At 47.8% G+C, this 22,588-nt stretch overlaps 1 protein-coding gene across 3 annotated transcripts in view; it reads left to right on the top strand.

Moving 5' to 3' along the window:
* Positions 1-22,588, top strand: part of gabrb1 (gamma-aminobutyric acid type A receptor subunit beta1) — a 699,552-nt gene that overhangs the window by 524,037 nt on the left and 152,927 nt on the right. The window lies entirely within an intron of this gene.

The raw sequence follows: 22,588 nt of genomic DNA, 5'->3' as shown, positions 1-22,588 counted from the left end.
GCCCGCCGTCGGAAACGTCTTCCTCCCCCCCCCCCCGCTGTGTTCGGGCGGGCGGGCCCGCACTCCCTCCCTCCCGCCGTCGGGAACGTCTTCCTCCTCCCCCCCGCTGTGTTCGGGTGGGCGGGCCCGCACTCCCCTCCCTCCCGCCGTCGGGAACATCTTCCCCCCCTCGCTGCGTTCGGGCGGGCGGGCCCGCACTCCCCTCCCTCCCGCCGTCGGGAACGTCTTCCTCCTCCCCCCCGCTGCGTTGGGGCGGGCGGGCCCACACTCCCCTCCCTCCCGCCGTCGGGAACGTCTTCCTCCTCCCCCCCTGCCGTCGGGAACGAACGAACGAACTTGTGAGGCTGGCTGAAGCACTTTCACACAGGTAGGAAGATGGTTTATTTAATCTTTTCTTTGCTTATAAATGTTTATTCAGATTGGATTTATTCGTATAATATTTGTATAAGTATAAATAAGGATTTATTGTAGAATTTAATGACTTCCTCTCCCCCCCCACCTCGTTCTGGACGCCTAATTTGTAACCTGCGCCTGATTTTTTAATGTGTAGAACAGGTTTTTTCAGTTCTACAAAAATCTTCACTTGCTCCATTCTAAGTTAGTTTGGAGTACGTTTTCACTGTGGAAACTTTCAAATCAGGCGTCAGTGGCCGGACACGCCCCCTTTTGAAGAAAAAATTCTGTTCCAAAGTAGAACTGTTCTACCTGACTAGAACTGCAGAAAAAAAAATGTGGAGAATTGCGATTTCTAAGATAGTCCGTTCTCCACCAGTTGCTCCTAAAAATCAGGCGCAAATCATGTGGAAACTTGGGCCCATAGTTTTTTAAAGGAATTAAAATATTTTATTTCATTAGAATAAATTTTTACCTTTCTTTTCAGCAGTTGAGTACCTGGCATTGGAACACTTCAAAATATTATAGTGCCTGTCTACTTTATGAGCAGTCACAATACTAATCATCAATGAAAGATAAATCTTTCAGTTTCGGGAAATGGTTTTAAAGCAGCAAGATATAATAAGGCGCATTTCCGTACATAGCAGACAGGAGTAGGCCATTCAACCCCTCGAGCCTGTTCTGCCATTCAATTAGATCATGTATTTCAATTCCATTTACCAGCCTTTGCTCCAGATTTCTCAATACACTTACCTAACCCAAATATATCGATCTCATTCTTGAAAATTTCTATTGTTCCAGCAGCCACACCCTTTTAGGGGGAGAGTTTCAGATTTCCTCCACCCTTTATGTGAAAAAATGCTTCATGATTTCACTCCTAAATTGCCTAGCTCTAATTCTAAATGAATACCATCTTGTTCTGGATTCCCCCACCAAATGAAATATGTCTCTGAATCTACGATATCAAATCCATTTATCATTTTAAACACCTTGATTAGATTACCTCTCAACCATCTGCGCTATACCCCATTCAAGGCCAATGTATCCCTCCTGAGGTTCGGTGCCTAAAACTGCAAACAGTACTCGAGATGGGGTCTGACCAAGACTCTGTACAACTGAAGCAATCAAATGTCGGCTTACTTTAAGTTACACACACAGTGAGTATGTGTGTGTACGTGCCATGTCTCTGTCTGTGAATGTGTGTATGTGTGTGTGTTTGTGTGTGTGATTGGAGCGTGGGCAGGTACATCAGGAGTGGCGAGGTCAGGGCGAAGGAGCGGCGAGAGATCGCGGGGCAACGTGATTGGGGCCCAGGAGAGGCGTGGGTTCAGGGCCCAGAAGAGACGAGGGCCCTGGGGTAGCACGGGCCAGCCTACACTGCGACATGTGTGCGCACGAGGTCCATGCAGCAGAGCTGGTTTCCAGTCATCTTGGTTAATCCTTGCCACTGGACCAAGACCTCGCTCTGTCAAGCCCATGTGGTGGCTGCTGTGCAATGGCCACCACACGTTAAAACAATCCACGCACAGGCATCTTCCACCCTTTAACATGTAATTCGGGATCCGGAATATTAGGTCCTTCATTGAAACACCTGTGAACTCATCTCTTTTTGGCGTGGAAGCAAGTTATGCTCGACACAAGGGACTGGCTATGATGATGATGACAACTGAAGCATCACTTCCTCATGTTTGAATTCCAACCCCCTTGAGATTTAGGCCAATGTTTTTAAAAGTGGAAGGCAAGTTGATACGGTGGTTAAAAGAGCATATGGGTTACTTTGGTTTATAAATAGAGGAACAGAATATAAAAGCAAAGAGATCATATTAGAACATTATAAATCCCTGGTTAGGCCTCTGCTGGAGTATTGTGGACAATTCTGGGCACCACATTTCAGGAAAGAAATAAAGATCACAAAAAGGGTGCAAATGAGGTTTCCCAGGATGTTACCAGGGATGATGGACTTTAGTTATGAGGAGAAATTTGAAAAGTTAGGACAGTCCTCCTTGTAACAGAGAAGGTTAAGAGGTGACCTAATAGAGGTTTTCAAGATGATGAAAGGTTTTAATAGAGTAGATAGAGAAAAACTATTCCTGATATGTTCATAATAAAGGATGAAACTGAGTACTGTGTACAATGAGTAAGTGTGACCTTAGCTCCTTTAATAAGACTCCAGATTGCAGGTACCTCGTGGGTGACCTGCTTATATACCATGCTCCCAAGGGATGCTGGGATCCCTTGGGACTCCAACAGGTGGGCCCTCTGGTGGTAGTGTATTACAGGTTACAAGGGGTTAAATACATAATATCACTCCCCCCGTGAAGTTATTTACAAGGTGAGACGATCTGGGGCTTTTCGTTCCCTTGTCGATTGTCTCGGTACAAATGCAGATGTGGGTGAGTTGGTTAGTTCTTCCCTGGGCTGCTGGGCAGTCGGCCTTGCCGGGCTGCTGGGAATGGTGAGTTCGGCTTCGTGGTCAACCATGATATCAGTTGTCACTTGTGCGTGCGTTGGAGGGTCAAAGTTGGTGGTGTCTTCTTCGGGTTGTTCGTAGCTGTTGGTGAACCACAATTTGATTTGGTCCAAATGTTTTCTGCACGTTAATCCATTGGCCAATTTGACCTGAACCACCCTACTCCCCTCTTTGGCTATGACCGTGCCAGCGAGCCATTTGGGACCATGTCCATAATTGAGTACAAACAACGTATCATTGACCTCAATATCGCGTGACAAATTTGCGCGGTCATGGTACACACTTTGTTGATGCCGCCTGCCCTCCACGTGATCATGGAGATCAGGGTGGACAAGAGAGAGCCTTGTTTTGAGCGCCCTTTTCATGAGCAGCTCGGCTGGGGCAATTCCGGTGAGTGAGTGGGGTCTGGTGCTGTAGCTGAGCAGCACTCGGGACAGCCGGGTCTGCAGGGAGCCTTCCGACACACGTTTCAAGCTTTGCTTGATGCTCTGAACTGCTGGTTCTGCCTGGCCATTGGATGCCGGCTTGAACTGGGCAGATGTGACGTGCTTGATCCCATTGCAGGTCATGAATTCCTTGAATGCAGCACTGATGAAACACGGCCCATTGTCGCTGACTAGGACATCAGGCAGGCCGTGTGTGGCAAACATGGCTCGTAGGCTTTCGATGGTGACAGGGGACGTGCTTACAGACATTATTACACATTCAGTCCATTTTGAGGAAACATCCACGACAACCAAGAACATTTTTCCTAGAAATGGGCCCGCATAGTCCACGTGGATCTTCGACCATGGTTTGGAGGGCCACGACCACAAACTTAGTGGTGCCTCTCTGGGTGCATTGCTCAGCTGAGAGCAAGTGTTGCACTGGCGCACACATGACTCTAAATCTCAGTTGATGCTGGGCCACCACACATGGGATCTGGCTATGGCTTTCATCATTACAATGCCTGGGTGGGTGGTGTGCAGTTCACAAATGAACGTATCTCTGCCTTTCTTAGGCAAGACCCACACATGATTGCCCCACAACAGACAGTCCGCCTGCAGGGACATTTCGTCTTTGTGCTTGTGGAACGGCTTATATGCCTCCTGCATCTCCGTTGGGACGCTGGACCAGCTCCCATGGAGGACACAGTTTTTTACCAAGGACAGTAAAGAATCCTGGCTGGTCCAGGTCCTGATCTGGCGGACTGTAACGGGGGACTTTTCGTTTTCGAATGCATCCATTACCATAAGCAAGTCCGTTGGCTATGCCATTTCCACCCTGGTGGTGGGCAATGGCAGCCGAGTGAGAGCATCTGCGCAGTTCTCTGTGCCTGATCTGTGGCGGATTACATAGTTGTATGCCGACAGCGTGAGCGGCCATCTTTGGATGTGGGCCAAGGCTTTGGTGTTAATCCCTTTGCTCTCAGAGAAGAGCAATATGAGCGGCTTGTGGTCAGGTTCAAGCTCAAACTTGAGGCCAAATAAGTACTGGTGCATTTTCTTTACCCCTTAAACGCACGCCAGAGTCTCTTTTTCAATCATGCTGTAGGCCCATTAGGCCTTGGACAAACTCCTGGGTGGATAAGCGATCGTTTGCCAAATCCCCGATTTTAGCCTGTTGTAACACACACCCGACCCCGTATGATGACGCATCACAAGCTAGCACTAATCTTTTACAAGGGTCATACAGGACAAGCAGTTTGTTTGAACACAACAGATTCCTGGCTTCTTAAAGGCCTCCTCTTGTGAATTCCCCCATACCCAGTCATCTCCCTTGAGCAGTAGAGCATGTAGGGATTCTAGCAGGGTGCTTAACCCAGGTAGGAAATTACCAAAATAGTTAAGGAGTCCCAGGAACGACCGCAGCTCCGTCGCGTTCTGTGGTCTCGGCGAGTTCTTGATGGCTTCCGTCTTGGCGTCGGTGAGTCTAATGCCATTTGCTGCGATTCTTCTTCCCAAGAACTCGACCTCCTGTGCCAGGAAAACAAACTTCGAGCCTTTCAACCTGAGCACCACGCGATCCAACCGACTAAGAACCTCTTCCAGGTTCTTCAAGTGTTCAATGGTGTCCCGACCTGTAACCAGTATGTCGTCCTGGAAAACCACGGTGCGAGGAACTGACTTTAGCAGGCTCTCCATGTTCCGTTGGAAGATTGCCACGGCCGACCGAATCCCGAACGGGCATCTGTTATAGATGAACAGACCTTTGTGCGTGTTGATGCAGGTGAGGCCTTTCGAAGACTCCTCCAGCTCCTGCGTCATGTAGGTCGAGGTCAGGTCCAGCTTGGTGAATGTCTTCCCTCCAGTCAGGGTCGAAAATAGGTCGTCTGCCTTGGGTAGCGGGTACTGGTCCTGCAGCAAAAAACGGCTAATCGTTACTTTATAGTCCCCACAAATTCTGACCGTGCCGTCCTCTTTGAGTACCGGGACAATCGGACTAGCCCACTCATTGAATTCCACCGGCGCGATGATGCCTTCTCGCTGCAGCCTGTCCAGCTCAATTTCCATTTTCTCACGCATCATATATGGTACCGCCCGTGCCTTGTGGTGAATGGGTCGCGTACCGGGAACCAAATGGATCTGCACTTTTGCCCCAGTGAAGCTTCCAATGCCTGCCTTGAGCAACGATGGAAACCTGCTTAGAAGCTGGGCACATGAGGCATCGTCAAGGGATGAAAGCTCTCGGATGTCGGTCCCAGTTCCAGTGGAATTTTCCCAGCCAGCTTCTGCCAAACAATGTGGGGCCATCTCCTGGCACAATCCATAGTGGGAGTTCGTGTACTGCTCCATCATAGGAGACTTTGACTTCTGCACTGCCAATTACAGAGATTAGTTCCTTGGTGTAAGTCCTTAGTTTGGTGTGAATGGGGCGGAGCTTGGGCCTGTGTGCCTTTTTGCCCCACAGCCTGTCGAAGGCCTTTTTACTCATTATAGACTGACTCGCACCCGTGTCCAGTTCCATAGATACTGGAATTCCATTCAGTTCAACTTTCAACATTACTGGTGGACATTTCGTGGTGAAGGTGTGTACCCCGTACACTTCTGCTTCCTCGGTACAAGTCTCCAATTCAGCCTGATCCACAATGGATCGATCTTCCCCTGCAATGTGGTGGTTTGCAGGATTTGCAGCTCACCTGCAACCGTTGCATGCATAGTGCTTGAAGCGGCATTGATGGGGCCGATGATCACCTCCACAGCGCCAACAAGATGTTAACTGCCTCGCATTAACGATTGATGGCAGACTCTGGGTCATCTGAGGTCGGGCAGCAGCAGCCGGCGTGTACCTTCTGCCATTTATATTTCTGTTTGAAAACGACGTTACTTTTTGCACAGTACTGCCCGAAACGTCTTTACTCTGCGAAATCTGTTTGGTGTTGTCGCTGGTGGACATAAATGCCTGGGCTATCGTTATGGATTTACTTAGATTCGGAGTTTCAACAGTCAACAGTTTGCGAAGGATTACCTCATGGCCAATGCCCAGTACAAAAAAGTCTCTAAGCATTTGTTCTAGGAATCCCTCAAATTCGCAATGTCCTGCGAGGCGCCTTAGTTCGGCGACATAGCTCACTACTTCCTGGCCCTCCGACCGTTGACACATGTAGAACCGATATCTCGCCATCAAAACGCTTTCCTTAGGATTTAGGTGCTCCCGGACCAGCGTACACAATTCTTCATAGGATTTAGCTGTTGGTTTTGCCGGAACTAGGAGATTCTTCATGAGGCCATAGGTTGTTGCCCCACAGACAGTTAGGAGGATCGCCCTTCGTTTGGCAGCGTTCTCGTCCCCTTCCAGCTCGTTGGCCACAAAGTATTGGTCGAGTCTCTCCAGGAAAGCCTCACAACCATCCCCTTCTGAGAACTTCTCCAGGATACCAACTGTTTTTTGCATTTTCGCGCGGTTGTTCGTTACCTCATCGCCAATTGATACGTTCATAAAAAGGATGAAACTGAGTACTGTGTATAATGAGCAAGTGTGACCTTAGCTCCTTTAATAAGACTCCAGAGTGCAGGTACCTCATGGGTGGCCTGCTTATATACCGTGTTTCTAAGGGATGCTGGGATCCCTTGGGACTCCAACAGGTGGGCCCTCTGGTGGTAGTGCAATACAGGTTACAAGGAGTTAAATACATAACAATTCCCTCTGGAGCATGGGTAAATAACCAGATATCCTGGGGGTCACCATTGACCAGAGACCATTGGGCCAGCCTTATAAATACTGTGGCAACAAGAGTGGGTCAGAGGCTGGGTATTCTGTGGCAAGTGTCTTACCTCCTGACACCCCAAAACCTTTCCACCATCTACAAGGCATAAGTCAGGAGTGTGATGGAATACTCTCCATTTGCCTGGATGAGTGCAGCTTCAACAACACTCAAGAAGCTCAACGCCATCCAGGACAAGGTAGCCTTCTTGTTTGGCACCCCATCCACCATCTTCAATATTCACTCCCTCCACCACCGGCGCACCGTGTCTGAAGTGTGTACCATCTACAAGATGCACTGCAGTAACTCGCCAAGGCTTCTTCAGCGGCACCTCCCAAACCTACGACCTCTACCACCTAGAAAGACAAGGGCAGCAGGCACATGGAACACCATCACCTCCAAGTTCCCCTCCAAATTACACACCATCCTGACTTGGGAATATATCGCCATTCCTTCATCATTACTGGGTCAAAATCCTGGAACTCCTTCCGTAACAGGACTGTGGGAGTACCTTCACCACATGGACTGCAGCTGTTCAAGAAGACGACTCACCACCACCTTCTCAAGGGCAATTGGGGGGTGGACAATAAATTGCCAGCGACGCCCACATCCCAGAACAAATTTTTAAAAACCAAGGCCATAGATTGGAAATCATTGGCAAAAGATCTAAAGGGGAGTTGAGGAGAATGTATTTTCCCTCAGCGAGTTGTCGGGATCGTGAACGCTCCACCTGAATCCATCAATAATTTTAAAAGTGAGTTGGACAGGTACTTGAGGACGAGGACCTTTCAGGGCTATGGACAAAAAGCGGAGGCTAAGCATGACTGCTCTGTCAAAAGGCTCAATGGGCAGAATGGCTTCCTTCTATGCTGTAAGTTTTTATGATTCTATTCCATGAGCCATTTTGATTAATTTTTATATATGTGCAGTAGCTTTTAATGATCTTTGCACATGGGCACCGACTAAAGTCTTTGTTCCTTTACGGTTCGAAAATATTCCGAGTTGCCTTTCTTTGATCCAAACACTTTCCCTCATTGACCTCCAACTGCCATATTTTTACCAACTCATTTAATCTGTCTATGTCCCTTTTTAACTTTCTACTTCTATCTGCACAACTTACTGTGCCTCTTAACTTAGTGTAATAAGCAACCTTGGATGTACTACTGTCTATTAATTAATTCAAGTTACTAATGTTTATGGTGCAGAGCTAGATTAGTCATACACAGAATTATAGAATCAGCGAATCGTACAGTGCAGAAGGAGGCCATTCTGTCCATTGAGTCTGTGCTCGCTCTTTCGAAGAGCAATCCAGTTCGTCCCATTCGTGTCACTCCTTCCCCATATCTCTGCAATTTTCTTTCCTTCTCCAATTCCATTTTGAAGGCTACTATTGAATCTGTATCCTATCAGGCAGTGCATTCCAAATCCTAACCATTCATTGTGTAAATAAAAATGTCCTCATGTCACCCCTGGTTCTTTTGCCAATCACCTTAAATAAGTGCCCTCTTGTTATAACAATAACAACAACTTATATTTATATAGCGCCTTTAACGTAGTAAAATGTCCTCAGGCGCTTCACAGGAATGTTATAAGACAAAAATCTGGCACTGAGCTACATAAGGAGAAATTAGGGCAGGTGACCAAAAGCTTGGTCAAAGAGGTTTTAAGGAGCATCTTAAAGGAAGATAGAGAGGTAGAGAGCCAGAGCGGTTTAGGCAGGGAATACCAGAGCTTAGGGCCTAGACAACAGAAGGCACGGCCATCAACGGTTGAGCTATTATAATCAGGGATGCTCAACAGGGCAGAATTAGAGGAGCGCAGCTATTTCGGGGGATTGTGGGGCTGGAGGAGATTACAGAGATTGGGAGTGGTGAGGCTATGTAGGGATTTGGAAACAAGGATGAGAATTTTGAAATTGAGGTGTTGCTTGCCCAGGAACCAGTGTAGGTTAGCGAACACAGGGGTGATGGGTGAGCGGGACTTGGTGCGAGTTCGGATACGGGCAACAGAGTTTTGGATGATCTCAACTTTACATTGGCTAGGACATGGGAGACCAGCCAGGAGTGCGTTGGAATAGTCAAAAAGAGGTAAAAAAGGGATGGATGGGGGTTTCAGCAGCAGATGAGTTGAGGCAGGGGCGGAGATGGGTGATGTTACGGAGGTGGAAATAGGCGGTCTTAGTTATGCTGCGAATGTGTGGTTGGAAGTTCATTTCCAGGTCACATATGAAACCAAGGTTGAGAACAGTCTGGTTCAGCCTCAGACAGGTGCTAAGGAGATGGATGGAGTCAGTGGCTAGGGAGCAGAGTTTGTGGTGAGGACCGAAAACAATGGCTTTGGTCTTCTCGTGGAGGGGTTGAGAGAGATGGTGGTGAGGTAGAGCTGGGTGTCATCAGCGTACATATGGAAACTGATGCTGTTTTTTCGGATGATGTCGCCTTGGGGCAGCATATAGATGAGAAATAGGAGTGGGCCAAGGATAGATCCTTGGGGACATCAGAGGTAACAATGCAGATGATTCTCTGGCTATGATTAGATAGATAAGAATGGAAGCAGGAGAGTGCAGTTCCACCCAGCTGGATGATGGTGGAGAGGCGTTGGAGGAGGATGGAGTCAAGAAGAACAAGGAGGGATAGTTTATCAGCGTCGCATCACAAAGGATGTCATTTGTGACTTTGATGAGAGCCGTTTCGATACTATGGCAAGGGCATAAACCTGACTGGATGGTTTCAAACATGGAGTTCCAGGAAAGATGGGCATGGATTTGGGAGGAGACAACACATTCAAGGGTTTTGGAGAGGATAGTCAAGTTGGAGATGAGATAGCAGTTTTTAAGGATGGAGGGGTCAAGGCTAATAGGAGCCAGAAAAGGTAGCTGGGTGGTCAGCAGTTATCATCCCTTCAGCCATTGGAAACAGTTTTTTATTTACTTTATCTAAATCCTTCATGATTTAAACATCTCTATCAAAATCTCATCTTAGCCTTATCTGCTTCAAGGAGAATAATCCCAGTTTATCTCGTTTATTAAATTGACTGTATTCCCTCATTCATGGAACCATTCTGGTAAATCTCTTCTGTACCCTTTCCAAAGCCTTCACATCCTTCCTAAAGTGTGATGCCCAGAATTGGACACAATACTCCAGCTGGTGCCGAACTAGTGTTTTATATAGGTTTAGCATAACTTCCTGGCTTTTGTACTCTATGCCTTTATTTATAAAGCCCATGATTCCCATATGCTTTATTTACTGCTTTGTTAACCTGTCCTGCCACCTTCAAAGACTTGTGCACAAGATTCCCAGGTCTTTCTGGTCTTGCACCCAATTTAAAATTGTACCATTTAATCTGTATGGTATCTCCTCATTCTTCCTACCAAAATGTATCACCTCACACTTCTCTGCTTTATTAATGAATGTCAAAAACAGCAGTGGTAATAGAACTGCCACTGTATACCTCCCCTCCAATCAGAAAACATTCATTCATCACAACTCTCTGGGGGAGTAATTCCCCAGCGCCCTGATTGGGGCGGTAACCGGCTCGGGGTGGGACCTCCTGCGCCCTAAGCAGAAGTCCCGCCCCGGCCGTGAAATTGCGGTCACTACCCATCAGAGGAAGTGGAGCGGAATCTCATGCGCTCCACTTCCTCTTGGGATGGGTCCTGGGGTGATGCTGGGGTGCGATCGGCAGAGCTTCGTGGATGCTCAATGTAGCGCTGACGCGGTTCAATGCCCCGCCTCTTCGCTTAAAGGGGAGGGCCGCTGCGGACTCTGTACAGCCTCTGATAGCCTCCACTGGGCCACCAGGACGGCGTGGTGCCAAGGCCACAGTCCAGCACCCAAAATGGAGTGCTGGTCTGCACGATGGCAGCCCGGACCACGCAAGAGATGAAGAAGTTGGACCGACCAGTGAATCAGCAAAACCGCCAAGGTGGCGCAACGGAGTGCTCCCGACCTCCTCTTTAACTTCCGCCTTGCAAGCGGAGGTCAGCCCAGTTCGCAACCCACGAGGCTGGCGCTGACACCACTCGCGGCAGCCTTGCAGGGCGCAGGGCGATATCTGCCGTGGGGCAGAAAGCAGTCCGGGTGCGGTGATACCGTGGCAGCGCCTCTGCTAACTCCCGCGCAATTTCGCAAGCCCTCAGCAACCTAGGATGTAGCCCATCTGGAACCCCTGCAACCTTCGTGTTTACAATAGCTTTGACAAAGTCCGCTTCCTTGGTAAACACTGATGCAAAGTACTCATTTAATATCTCAGTCATGCCTTATGCCTCCACCAATAGTTCTTTATTTTAGTTCCTAATTGGTCCTTTCACTCCTCCGACAGCCCTTTTACTACTACAGTAATATGCCTATTGAAGACCTTTGTATTCCCTTTTATGTTTGCCACCAATCTATTCTCATACTGCCTTTACCCCTCTTATTTCCTTTATCACTTCTGCTCTGTACTTTTTATATTCAACCTAATTCTCCCTTCTATTATCAAGCTGATATCTGTCATACACCCACATTTTCTGCTTCAGTCTACTCTCTAACTCCTCCATCATCCAGGGAACTCTCACCTTGGTTGCCCTCCCTGTCTCCCTTGTGGGAATGTACCTCGATTGTAACCGAACCATCCCCTCTTTAAAGGCTACCCATCACTCCATTACATTTTGCCTGCTAATCTTTGGGCTAGATTTTCAGCTTTGCTGATTTCGGGGTGGTAAAGTTTGCAACAGGGAACAGTTTGCGCTTCAGTCATCAAAATTGGGCAGCTGGGCCCCAAATGAGAGGCAGAGCGCTAAGGGAGGCATTGTATAGCTCTCTTAGGGCGTAGGCCGGCTGAGCATGGGAAATTCCTGAGCTAAAGAGCCGGCTCTAAGAGAGGCCTGGGGAGAAAAATAAATTTGCAAAAAACCCACCAAAAACATTTCCATTCCATAGTCCATGCCGCCATAAAATAAATCGCAAAAAAAAAGAAAAAACAATCACACTTACCTGAGGTCAGCATTACTTATCTCACTGCGGCCAATATAGGTTGGACCTCCTGTTTTTACAGGTGGTCCCAGCAGGGCGCTGTGGGGCGTACGGGTTGGGTGGGACTCACAAAGTGAGCCAGTGTCGCATCCAGGGGTACTGCACTCTTCCGGGTAGTACTGCTCCACACCCCCACAAAACGGGCCGTGAAAACCCCCGCGGGGCGTTGGAAGCTCACCACCCGACCAGAAGAGCTCACCACCACCATTACCACCCCTCTGAGGTGAAAACAGAAGCGCAAATCACCGGAACATCAGCCCTTTTGACTCCAATTTATTTGGGCCAGATCCCTCCACAATTTGCTGAAATTAGCCCTCCTCCAATTTTTATTCCAGATTGCTCCTTTTCCTTCTCCATAACTAATCAAAACCTTGATACTATGATCACTATTCCAGAAGTGCTCTCCAACTGTGACATTCTCTACTTGACCCATTTCATTCCCCAGGACTAGATCCAGCACTACCTCCTTCCTCGTTGGGCACAAAACATACTGATCAAGAAAATTCTCCAGAACTTTAGAAATTCCTCTCCTTCTCTGCCCTTAACACAATCACTGCCCCATTCAACTTTGGGTAGTAATAACCTCCCATTATTATGACTCTGTAGTTCTTGCGCCTTCAGTAAATTCTTTGTAAATCTGCTCCTCTACCTCCTTCCCATTATTTGGTGGCCTATAAAATACATTTACAAGTAGCGTGATAGCTAATTTATTGTTTCTCATCTCCATATAGATTCTGTCTTTGATCTCTCATATACATTCTCTCTTTCTAAAACCGTAATATTTTCCTTAATCAAAACTGCTACCCCTCCTCCTTTTTTTTCCAACCCTATCTTTCCTGAATTCCTTGTACCCAGGGAATATTAAGTATGCACTCCTCCCTCTTTTGAGCCAGGTCTCAATTATTGCCACTATTTCATATTCCCACGTGGCTATTTGTGCCTTCAGCTCACCAACCTTATTAACCACACTTTGTGCATTTACATACGTGGACCATATATAGTAGACACCTCAAATCGCTGGAGAAATACCACCAACGATGTCTCCGCAAAATCCTACAAATCCCCTGGGAGGACAGACGCACCAACGTTAGTGTCCTCGATCAGCTCCGTTGGTGGGCCACATTGTTCGCATGCCTGACACAAGACTTACATAAGAACATAAGAATTAGGAACAGGAGTAGGCCATCTAGCCCCTCGAGCCTGCTCTGCCATTCAACAAGATCATGGCTGATCTGGCCGTGGACTCAGCTCCACTTACCCGCCCACTCCCCATAACCCTTAATTCCCTTATTGGTTAAAAATCTATCTATCTGTGACATGAATACATTCAATGAGCTAGCCTCAACTGCTTCCTTGGGCAGAGAATTCCATAGATTCACAACCCTCTGGGAGAAGAAATTCCTTCTCAACTCGGTTTTAAATTGGCTCCCCCGTATTTTGAGGCTGTGCCCCCTAGTTCTATTCTCCCCGACCAGTGGAAACAATCTCTCTGCCTCTATCTTGTCTATCCCTTTCATTATTTTAAATGTTTCTATAAGATCACCCCTCATCCTTCTGAACTCCAACGAGTAAAGACCCAGTCTACTCAATCTATCATCATAAGGTAACCCCCTCATCTCCGGGAAGCAAGCGCTCTACTCGGAACTCCTACATGGCAAGCGAGCCCCAGGTGGGCAGAGGAAACATTTCAAGGACACCCTCAAAGCCTTCTTGATAAAATGCCACATCTCCACCGACACCTGTGAATCCCTGGCCAAAGACTGCCCTAAGTGGAGGAAGTGCATCCGGGAGGGCGCTGAACACCTCGAGTCTCATCGCCGAGAGCATGCAGAAAACAAGCGCAGGCAGTGGAAGGAACGTGCGGCAAACCAGTCCCACCCTCCCTTTTCTTCAATGTCTGTCTATCCCACCTGTGATCTGGGGCACAGTCAGCCACCCCTCTGCCCTGCAGTGAATCAAGCTTTCCCTCAAGCTCAGAAACCCTCAACGCAGATCGAGCAGCTGGAGGCACTTCCTGCAAACATGGCCCTCTGGGACACGTGTAGCATCCTGAAGTTCCTACGTGGCACAGGAATTGCAGGCTGCGGGTCGTAGCTGTCCCTCGTTTCTAATTAGAAACTTAAAATAAACTCCTTAGATACAAGGGGGTTGAAAATTGCCCTTTTTGTGACGCCCGTTAGTGACTCTGGGGGGCACAAAAGGGGCGCAAATCACTTTTCATCCTGGGAAGGGGGGGGAGGGGCGTTACGGGCTCCTGGGACATTGCTCGGGAGTTGCGGAGGCGCTGCCACGATAGCAGCGCGCCACAGAGGTAGTGTCCTGGGCAGCCGCACAACCGCCGATGACTCATTGACGGCGCGGCAACGCCTCAGCAGCGTGCACCGACCCCTTTCTCCCTGCGAGGCTGGCACAAGTGGGTGTCAGTGCCAGCTTCAAGCATCACAAAGCTGGCCGTCATCCGCTCGTGGGGTGGAAGTTAAAGGAGAGGGCGCCAGCGCCCCGTGCCGCCATCTTTGCCATTTTGCGGATTCTCGAGTCGGCTACAATACTTGCTCACGAGTGTCATCTGGGCTGCCATCGTGCAGCCTGGTACTTTCTTTTTGGGTGCTGGGCTGCAGCCCCGGTACCATGCTGCACTGCTGGTCCAATGGAAGCCACCAGAGGCCTTGCAGAATGCGCAGTGGAACTCCCCTTTAAGCAAAAGTGAGGGGCATTGAAGTGCGTCAGTGCTACGTGGAGCATCCATGAAGCTCTGCCGATCCACCATCGCCCCGGGACCTGCCCCAAGAGGAAGTGGTGTGCACGAGGTTGCAATCCACTTCCTTTGAGGGGCGGTAAGCCCAATTCAGCAGCTGGAGCGAGACTTCCGCACCAGGCGCAGGAAGTCACACCCCGAGCTGGTTACCATCCCCAATCAGGATGCAGGGCAATTTCACCTCCAAGATAATTTATATAATTGCTGTTAACTAGGTCTAAACTACACTACAATTTTTCTCGTCTCTCCTCAAGGCAAACTAACCAAAGACTAAATTATTTACTCAAATTTAACAAGAACCACTGAGATAGTAAATACTAAGGACAAAAAATTCAGGTGGTTTACGTTACCATCAAAATTTGGCGAAAAAAACGGTTGCAGGTCCCGTGACGTCCATCATTTTCTGAGGGTCGGCAGTGCTGCCGGTAAAAGCGATGGCCGTGGTAATTTAAATTAGTGAGTGGTGACGTCACGCTGACTGAACGTCACCTTGGCAAACTTGGACTTGAGTGCTGAGTTCAGCGCTGGGTCCGCAGCTCGCCATGTAAACCCAGCATTCAGCAGCCTGACAGAGGCCCTGTCAGCACCTCTTAAAGGGACACACACATCTTTCGGGTAAGTTTGCAATTGCGCTTTTGGACTGGATTTTTTTGATTTTATTGAAGTAGTTGCTTGGTGCAATATATGTTAAAAGTTTTTAAAGTGTGCAGGAAGTGCAGGGAGAGCTGCTGGATGCTTGCAAGGCTTTGGATGGTAAAGGAAGGCCTCTGAGAAGACAGAAAATACTGCAAATATTCAGCAGGTCAGACAACATCCATGGAGAGAGAAACAGAGTTCACGTCTCAGGTTAAGATGCTGCCTGACCTGCTGAGCTTTTCCAGCATTTTATGCTTTTATTTCAGATTTACAGCATACGCTCGCAATGGGAAGGGGAAGATGCAGAAGGGGAAGAAGCTGAAGAGGAAGAAGCAGAAGGAAGGATGCAACCCAGTCAGCCCCTTTCTGGCCAGGATATCTGGGATGGAATGATCCACCTGCGATACCACAATCACAACCCCAATTCCCCTTTCACCACTTGTCCCACACTTTACCTTCCCTGTGTTACTGACCATCACAGTGTCTTTTTGGCCACAATGCTGAAATAAAACCCACCACAAAGCAAACTTACCAATTCATCTTTAGACATCTATCCATCCAATATGACATCAGGAAATCAACTCATCACCTTATGCATTCCCTTAGTGAATGTCTTGTGTGTGCCTTTGCCTATAGAACTAATGTCACACTGTGCTACCTCAGTGCTGCAGTGGGGCGACACTGCTGGCAGTGACAGCCTCGGAGATGTGGTACCACATCGTTCTTTCTGGAGCGCATCCTGGCCCCTGTGGGTAGAGGATCTCTCCTACAGTGTTGATCCCCTGCACAAAGCTGGAGTGCTGGTGGGTACCCCTTCCCTGACTTGCTGAGTCATTTGTGTTGGTGCTGAAGCACTTTTTCCCAATTTCTGAGATGCAGAAAGGAATTCAGCTTTAAGAGCTGAAGATTCCCATTTGGGAATGTTTTTTCAAATGTAAATTTTTCTTTAAAAGTCAGTAGAGCTGTAAGGGCTGAAAACTGAATTTTTTACATCATTTTTATTTTTATCAGTTCAGAAGGCATTCCTTTTTAAGCAAACAATACATAGCCCTTTTACTATCCCACAATGCCCAGCAAAATCATACCCTCGCTTCCAGAGGTTGTTGGAAGATGCAACGCCGCTTCTGGACACCATATTCGGGACTGATGCTAGGACTAACACCACCAGGAGGACGTTACACATCAGTTTAACTCTGGGCTAATAATTTTTAGTCTCCATCGCAAATTTTTCTCTCCTACCGGTGCGATCATTTTTGCCGGCCAATAACCCAAGGCACCGGCAACTTTCATGTCGCAATCAAATGTTTAGGCCAAAAGACCTAAATATTAGATACTTAACTTAGAGTGCTTGGGTTCTGCAGCTCCACTCCTTTTGAATTGGATGTGAGAAACCGCCTTCCCCCTCTCCACCGAATTCCTATCACCAAAGTCCCAGCTTTCACTCTGTTTGCGATCTACTCCGATTGCGATTTATCCAGCTTTGCCTCCAAGCTCTGTGCTCATGACGAACCCGTCACAAACCCATGCTGACTCTCTTTGATCATTTTATACTTGTTCAAGTGCTAGGTAACTTTCAGTAGTCAGTAGTTGAAGGGTCTAGACTGAGAGGACATAGAAATAAGATTAAATGTAAGAGATTAAGGCAGAGAACAGGGAAAACTGGTTTTACACAACATTTTGTGAGACTGTGAAACGCACAACTGGAATTATTGATTGAAACAAAGACCACGGGGGTCATTTTCACTTTCGGCAGCAGCAGAAGACTGGCGGTAGTGGACTGGCCATCTGTTAAACACCCTGCCTGATTTTCCTTTCCATTGATTTCCATTGCCAAAGGTGTAAATCGGGTCCCCATCAACAATTCTTAATAAGTTAGATTGATAGTTGAAGAAAAAGGGAGATAAAAAGCTGTGGGAATAGGGCCAACACGTGGGATTAGGACTACTGCCCATGTAAAGAATAAATGTCAACATAAACTGGCCTATTTCGGTGTTGTAATTTCTATATAATTCTATCTAATTCTGCACAGCTGCTGTTTTTCAAGATGAATTCCCTATGAGAGCTCCTTTTCACTGGGAGCGCCAGATCGTGGAATCACCCCTTTAGGGGCAGCAATACTGATTTCTGCAGTATCCATTCATGGCTAGCTGTGCTGTACTGCATTGCCTGGCTATGATTGGGTCTGTGACGTTCTGCTCAGCCCCAGTGTGCCTACATGCATGCTCAGAGCTCTGTTCCTGGCAGCTACATTTTAAACATATTGAAAGCATGGGCAGGTGTGTCCACACTCTCAATTCACATAAATCAGCTATGAGTGGGTTTATATATTGTCCAAAGAAGTCCAAGAGATTCCCTGAGCATTTTGTAAATCTGAAATACATTCAGAAAATGCTGGACATACTGAGCAAGTCAGGCAGTATCTGTGGAGAGTGAAACAGAGTTAAAGGTTCAGGTTGATGGCGTTTCATCAGAACCGGAAAATGTCACATATGTAACAGGTTTTAAGCAAATGCAGGGGCAGGGAAATGGATGGGAGGAAAGAACAAAGGGGAAGGTCTGTGATAGGATGGAAGGCAGGAGTGATTACATGACAAAAGGGATGATGGTGCAAAGCAAAAGGGGGAGGTAATGGGACAAATTAAGAAACAAAAGATGGGTGTAGAGAAGGTGTAAACAACAAAATCAGAATCATTACCGCAACTGCTGTCCAAAAATGGAAGCAGGGGTTATGATCTGTTGAACTCGATGTTGAGTCCAGAAGGCTACAAAGTGCCTAATCGAAAGATGAGGTGCTGTTCCTCGAGCTTACTTTGAACTTCATTGGAACAGTGTAGGAGGCCGAGGACGGAGAGATCCGAGTGGGAGTGGAGTGGAGAATTAAAGTGACAGGCGACCGGAAGCTCAGGGTCACGTTTGCGGACTGAACGGAGGTGCTACGCAAAGTGGCCACCCAATCTATGCTTGGTCTCCCCAGTGTAGAAGAGACCACATCGTGAGCAGCGAATACAGTATACTAAATTGAAAAAAGTACAAGTAAATCGCTGTTTCACCTGGAAGGAGTATTTGGGACCCTGGATAGTGGGAAGGAAGGAAGTAAAAGGGCAGGTGTTGCATCTCCTGCGCTTGCAAAGAAATGTGCCGTGGGAATGGGAGGAGGTGCTGGGGGTGACTACGGAATGGACCAGGGAGGGATCAGTCTCTTCGGAATGCTGAGAGGGGAGTGGAGGGGAGGGGAAGATGTGATTGGTGGTGGGATCACACTGGAGGTGGTGGAAATAGCAGAGGATGATTCGTTGAAAATGGAGGCTGGTGGGATGAAAGATGAGGACAAGAGGAACCCTGTCATGGTTCTGAGAGGGAGGGGAAGGGGTGAGAGTAGAGGTGCAGAAAATAGAACAGAGACGGTTAAGGGCCACCTTAACCACAGTAGAGGGGAATCCTAAGTGGAGGAAAAAGAAAGACATGTCAGAGGCACGAGTGTGAAAGGTGAAGTCGTCAGAGCAGATGTGATGGAGATGGAGAAACTGGGAGAATGGAATGGAGTCCTTACAGGATGTGGGGTGAGAGGAAGTGTAGTCCAGGTAGCTGTGAGAGTCAGTGGGCTTATAATGGATACTGGCCGAAAGCCTATCCCCATAGATGGAGACGGTGAAGTCGAGAAAGGGAAGGGAAGAGTCGGAGATGGACCATGTGAAGGTGAGGGAAGGGTGGAAATTGGATGCAAAGTGAATGAAATTTTCAAGTTCAGGGCGAGAGCAGGAAACGGCACCAATATAGTCAGCAATGTACCGGAAAAAGAGGTGAGGAAGGGGACCCGAGTAGGACTGGAACAAAGAATGTTCCACATATCCCATGAAAAGACAGGCATAGCTAGGACCCATGTGGGTTCCCATAGCAACACCTTTAACTTGGAGGAAGTGAGTGGAGTTAAAGGAGAAGTTGTTCAATATGAGAACAAGTTCAGCCAGGCAGAGGAGGGTGGTGGTGGATGGGGACTGGGTTGGGCCTCTGCTCGAGGATGAAGCAGAGCTCCCTCAGACCGTCCTGGTGGGGGATGGAAGTGTAGAGGGATTGGACGTCCATGGTGAAAAGGAGACGGTGGGGCCGAGAAACTGGAAACTGTTAAAGTGGCGGGAGGGCGTTGGAGGAGTCGTGGATGTATGTGGGAAGTGAATGGACAATAGGAGAAAAAATAGTGTTGACATAGGAAGAAATAAATCCTGTGGGGCAAGAACAGGCTGAAACGATCGGTCTATTGGGGCAGTCCTGTTTATGGATCTTGGGAAGGAGGTAGAAGTGGGCTGTGTGGTGTTGGGGAACTAAGACGTTGGTGGTTGTGGAGGGAAGATCTCCAGAGGAGATGAGGTCAGTGACGGTCTGGGAAATTATGGCTTGATGTTCAATAGTGGGTTCATGGTCCGGGGGGGGTAGGAGGAGGTGTCAGAGAGTTGCCGATCAGCCTCTGCAAGGTAGAGGTCGGTTCACCAAACAACAACAGTGCCGCCCTTGTCAGCAGGTTTGGAGAGCAGTGATTGGAGGAACGCTGAATATCTCGGAGATATCTGTAATCCTGGATGGATCCAAAACATGAAGGGTGGAATTTCAGTTGGAATCCACGTGGATTTAGTCTGAGGCAGAGACAGTTACTGAGGAAAGAGATGTGGCTGTGAAAGCGAGTTTAGGCAGATACTTGATCAAACACGAGAAAGGAAACAGAAAGCAAAGAAGATGAACAAGATGAAAGAGACAAATGGAATTCCCGTCTGAGGGAAGAGCAGAAATTCTTCAAGGTGGGCATTCCATAGGATTATCATCATCATCATCATCATAGGCAGTCCCTCAGAATCGAGGAAGACTTGCTTCCACTCTTAGCATGTGTTCTTAGGTGGCTGTACAGTCCAATACGAGAACCACAGTCTCTGTCACAGGTTGGACAGATAGTTGTTGAGGGAAAGGGTGGGCGGGGAGCCTGGTTTGCGGCACGCTCCTTCCACTGCCTGCGCTTGATTTCTGCATGGTCTCGGCGACAATACTCGAGGAGCTCAGCGCCCTCCCGAATGCACTTCCTCCACTTAGGGTGGTCTATGGCCAAGGACTCTCAGGTGTCAGTAGGGATGTCGCACTTTATCAGGAAGGCTTTGAGGGTGTCCCTTGTAACGTTTCCTCTGCCCACCTTTGGCTTGTTTGCTGTGGACTAGTTCCGAGTAGAGCGCTTGCTTTGGGAGTCTTGTGTCTGGCATGCGGACTATGTGGCCTGCCCAGCGGAGCTGATCAAGTGTGGTCAGTGCTTCAATGGATTATATAGGATATACGACATACAAACAGTTAATTCGGCCCAGTCCATGCTGGCGTTTATGCTTCACTCGAACCTCCTCCCATCTTTCCCCATCTAAATCTATCAGCATAAGTCTCTATTCCCTTCTCCCTCATACGCTTGTCTAGCCTCCCTTTAAATGAATCTCTACTATTCACTTTAACCACTCCCTGTGGTAGAGAATTCTACATTCTCACCACTCTGGGTAAATAAGTTTTTTCTGAATTCCCGATTGGATTTCTTGGTGACTATCTTATATTGATGGCCTCTAGTTCTGCTCTTCCCCACAAGTGGAAACATTCCCTCTGTATCCACTCTAACAAAACCTTTCATAATTTTAAAGACCTCTATTAGGTTACCCCTCAGCCTTCTTTTTTCAAGAGAAAAGAGACCCAGCCTGTTCATCCTTTCCCGATATGTATACCCTCGCATTTCTGGTATCATCCTTGTAAATCTTCTCTGCACCCTCTCCAGTGCCTCTATATTCATTTTATAATATGGCGACCAGAACTGTACGCAGTAGGGTCTAACCAAGATTCGATACAGGTTTAACATAAGTTCCCTACTTTTCAATTCTCTACCTCTAGAACTAAACCCTAGTACTTGGTTTGCTTTTTTATTGCCTTGCTAACCTATGTCACAACTTTTAATAATTTGTGTATCTGTACTCCGAGACCCCTTTATTCCTCTACCCAACCTACACTCACACCCTCCAAGTAACAAGTGACCTCCCTATTCTTCCAACCAAAATGTAATACCTCACATACGACTGATATGCCTGCTTTATGACTGCACAGACCCCCAAGACGAGGGTTCCCCATCTTCCAGTTAGTCTTATTTTGTTGTGAACAATTGCGATTCTTGTATGAGCAATTCAAATAAAAGCAACTGACTGGAAATTGCGATCAGAGGCGTTCCGTGGGTGAATGCCTCCTTATCTTCGGCATCTTGCATTCCTGTGCCTGCAGGCATACGCCTGTGTAAAGGCCCACATATCCCAGGAGTGCATGCAGTTCATGCAGCTTTTGACATGTGGGCTGACCCAACCAATCACAAAGGGGGATTCCAATTATGTTTCCCTTTGAATTCCTTCAATCCAGTTTCCGCCCCTGACACAGTACCGAAACAGCTCTCATCAAAGTCACAAATTACATCCTTTGTGACTGTAACAAAGGTAAGCTATCCCTCCTCATCTATATGCTGCCCTTGGCGACATCATCCGAAAACACGGCATCAGTTTCCACATGTAAGCTGACGACACACAGCTCTACATCACCACCAATTCTCTCGATCTCTCCATGGTCTCTAAATTGTCAGACTGCTTATCCGACATCCAGTACTGGATGAGCAGAAATTTTCTCCAATTAAATATTGGGAAGACCGAAACCATTGTCTTTGGTCCTCGCCACAAACTGCATTCACTAGCCACCGACTCCATCCTTCCCCCTAGCATCTGTCTGAGGCTGACCCAGACTGTTCATAACCTTGGTGTCATATTTGACCCAGAAATGAGTCTCCAACCGCATATCCGCGGAATAACTAAAACCGCCTATTTCCTCCTCCGTAACATCGCCTGTCTCCTCCCCTGCCTCAGCTCATCTGCTGCTGAAATGCTCATCCATGCCTTTGTTACCTCTAGACTTGACTACTCCAATGCACTCTTGGCTGGCTTCCCACATTCTACCTTACGTAAACTTGAAGTCATCCAAAACTCGGCAGCTCATGTCCTAACTTGCACCAAGTCACGTTCCCCCATCACCCCTGTGCTCGCTGACCTACATTGGCTCCAGGTTAAGCAGCTCCTCAGTTTCAAAGTTTTCATCCT

This window comes from Pristiophorus japonicus, chromosome 2 (genome assembly GCF_044704955.1).
Source record: "Pristiophorus japonicus isolate sPriJap1 chromosome 2, sPriJap1.hap1, whole genome shotgun sequence".
In the NCBI taxonomy this organism is placed as follows: Eukaryota; Metazoa; Chordata; class Chondrichthyes; family Pristiophoridae; genus Pristiophorus; species Pristiophorus japonicus.
Note: the sequence above shows the minus strand (reverse complement) of the source record. Positions and strands in the feature narration are given on the sequence as shown.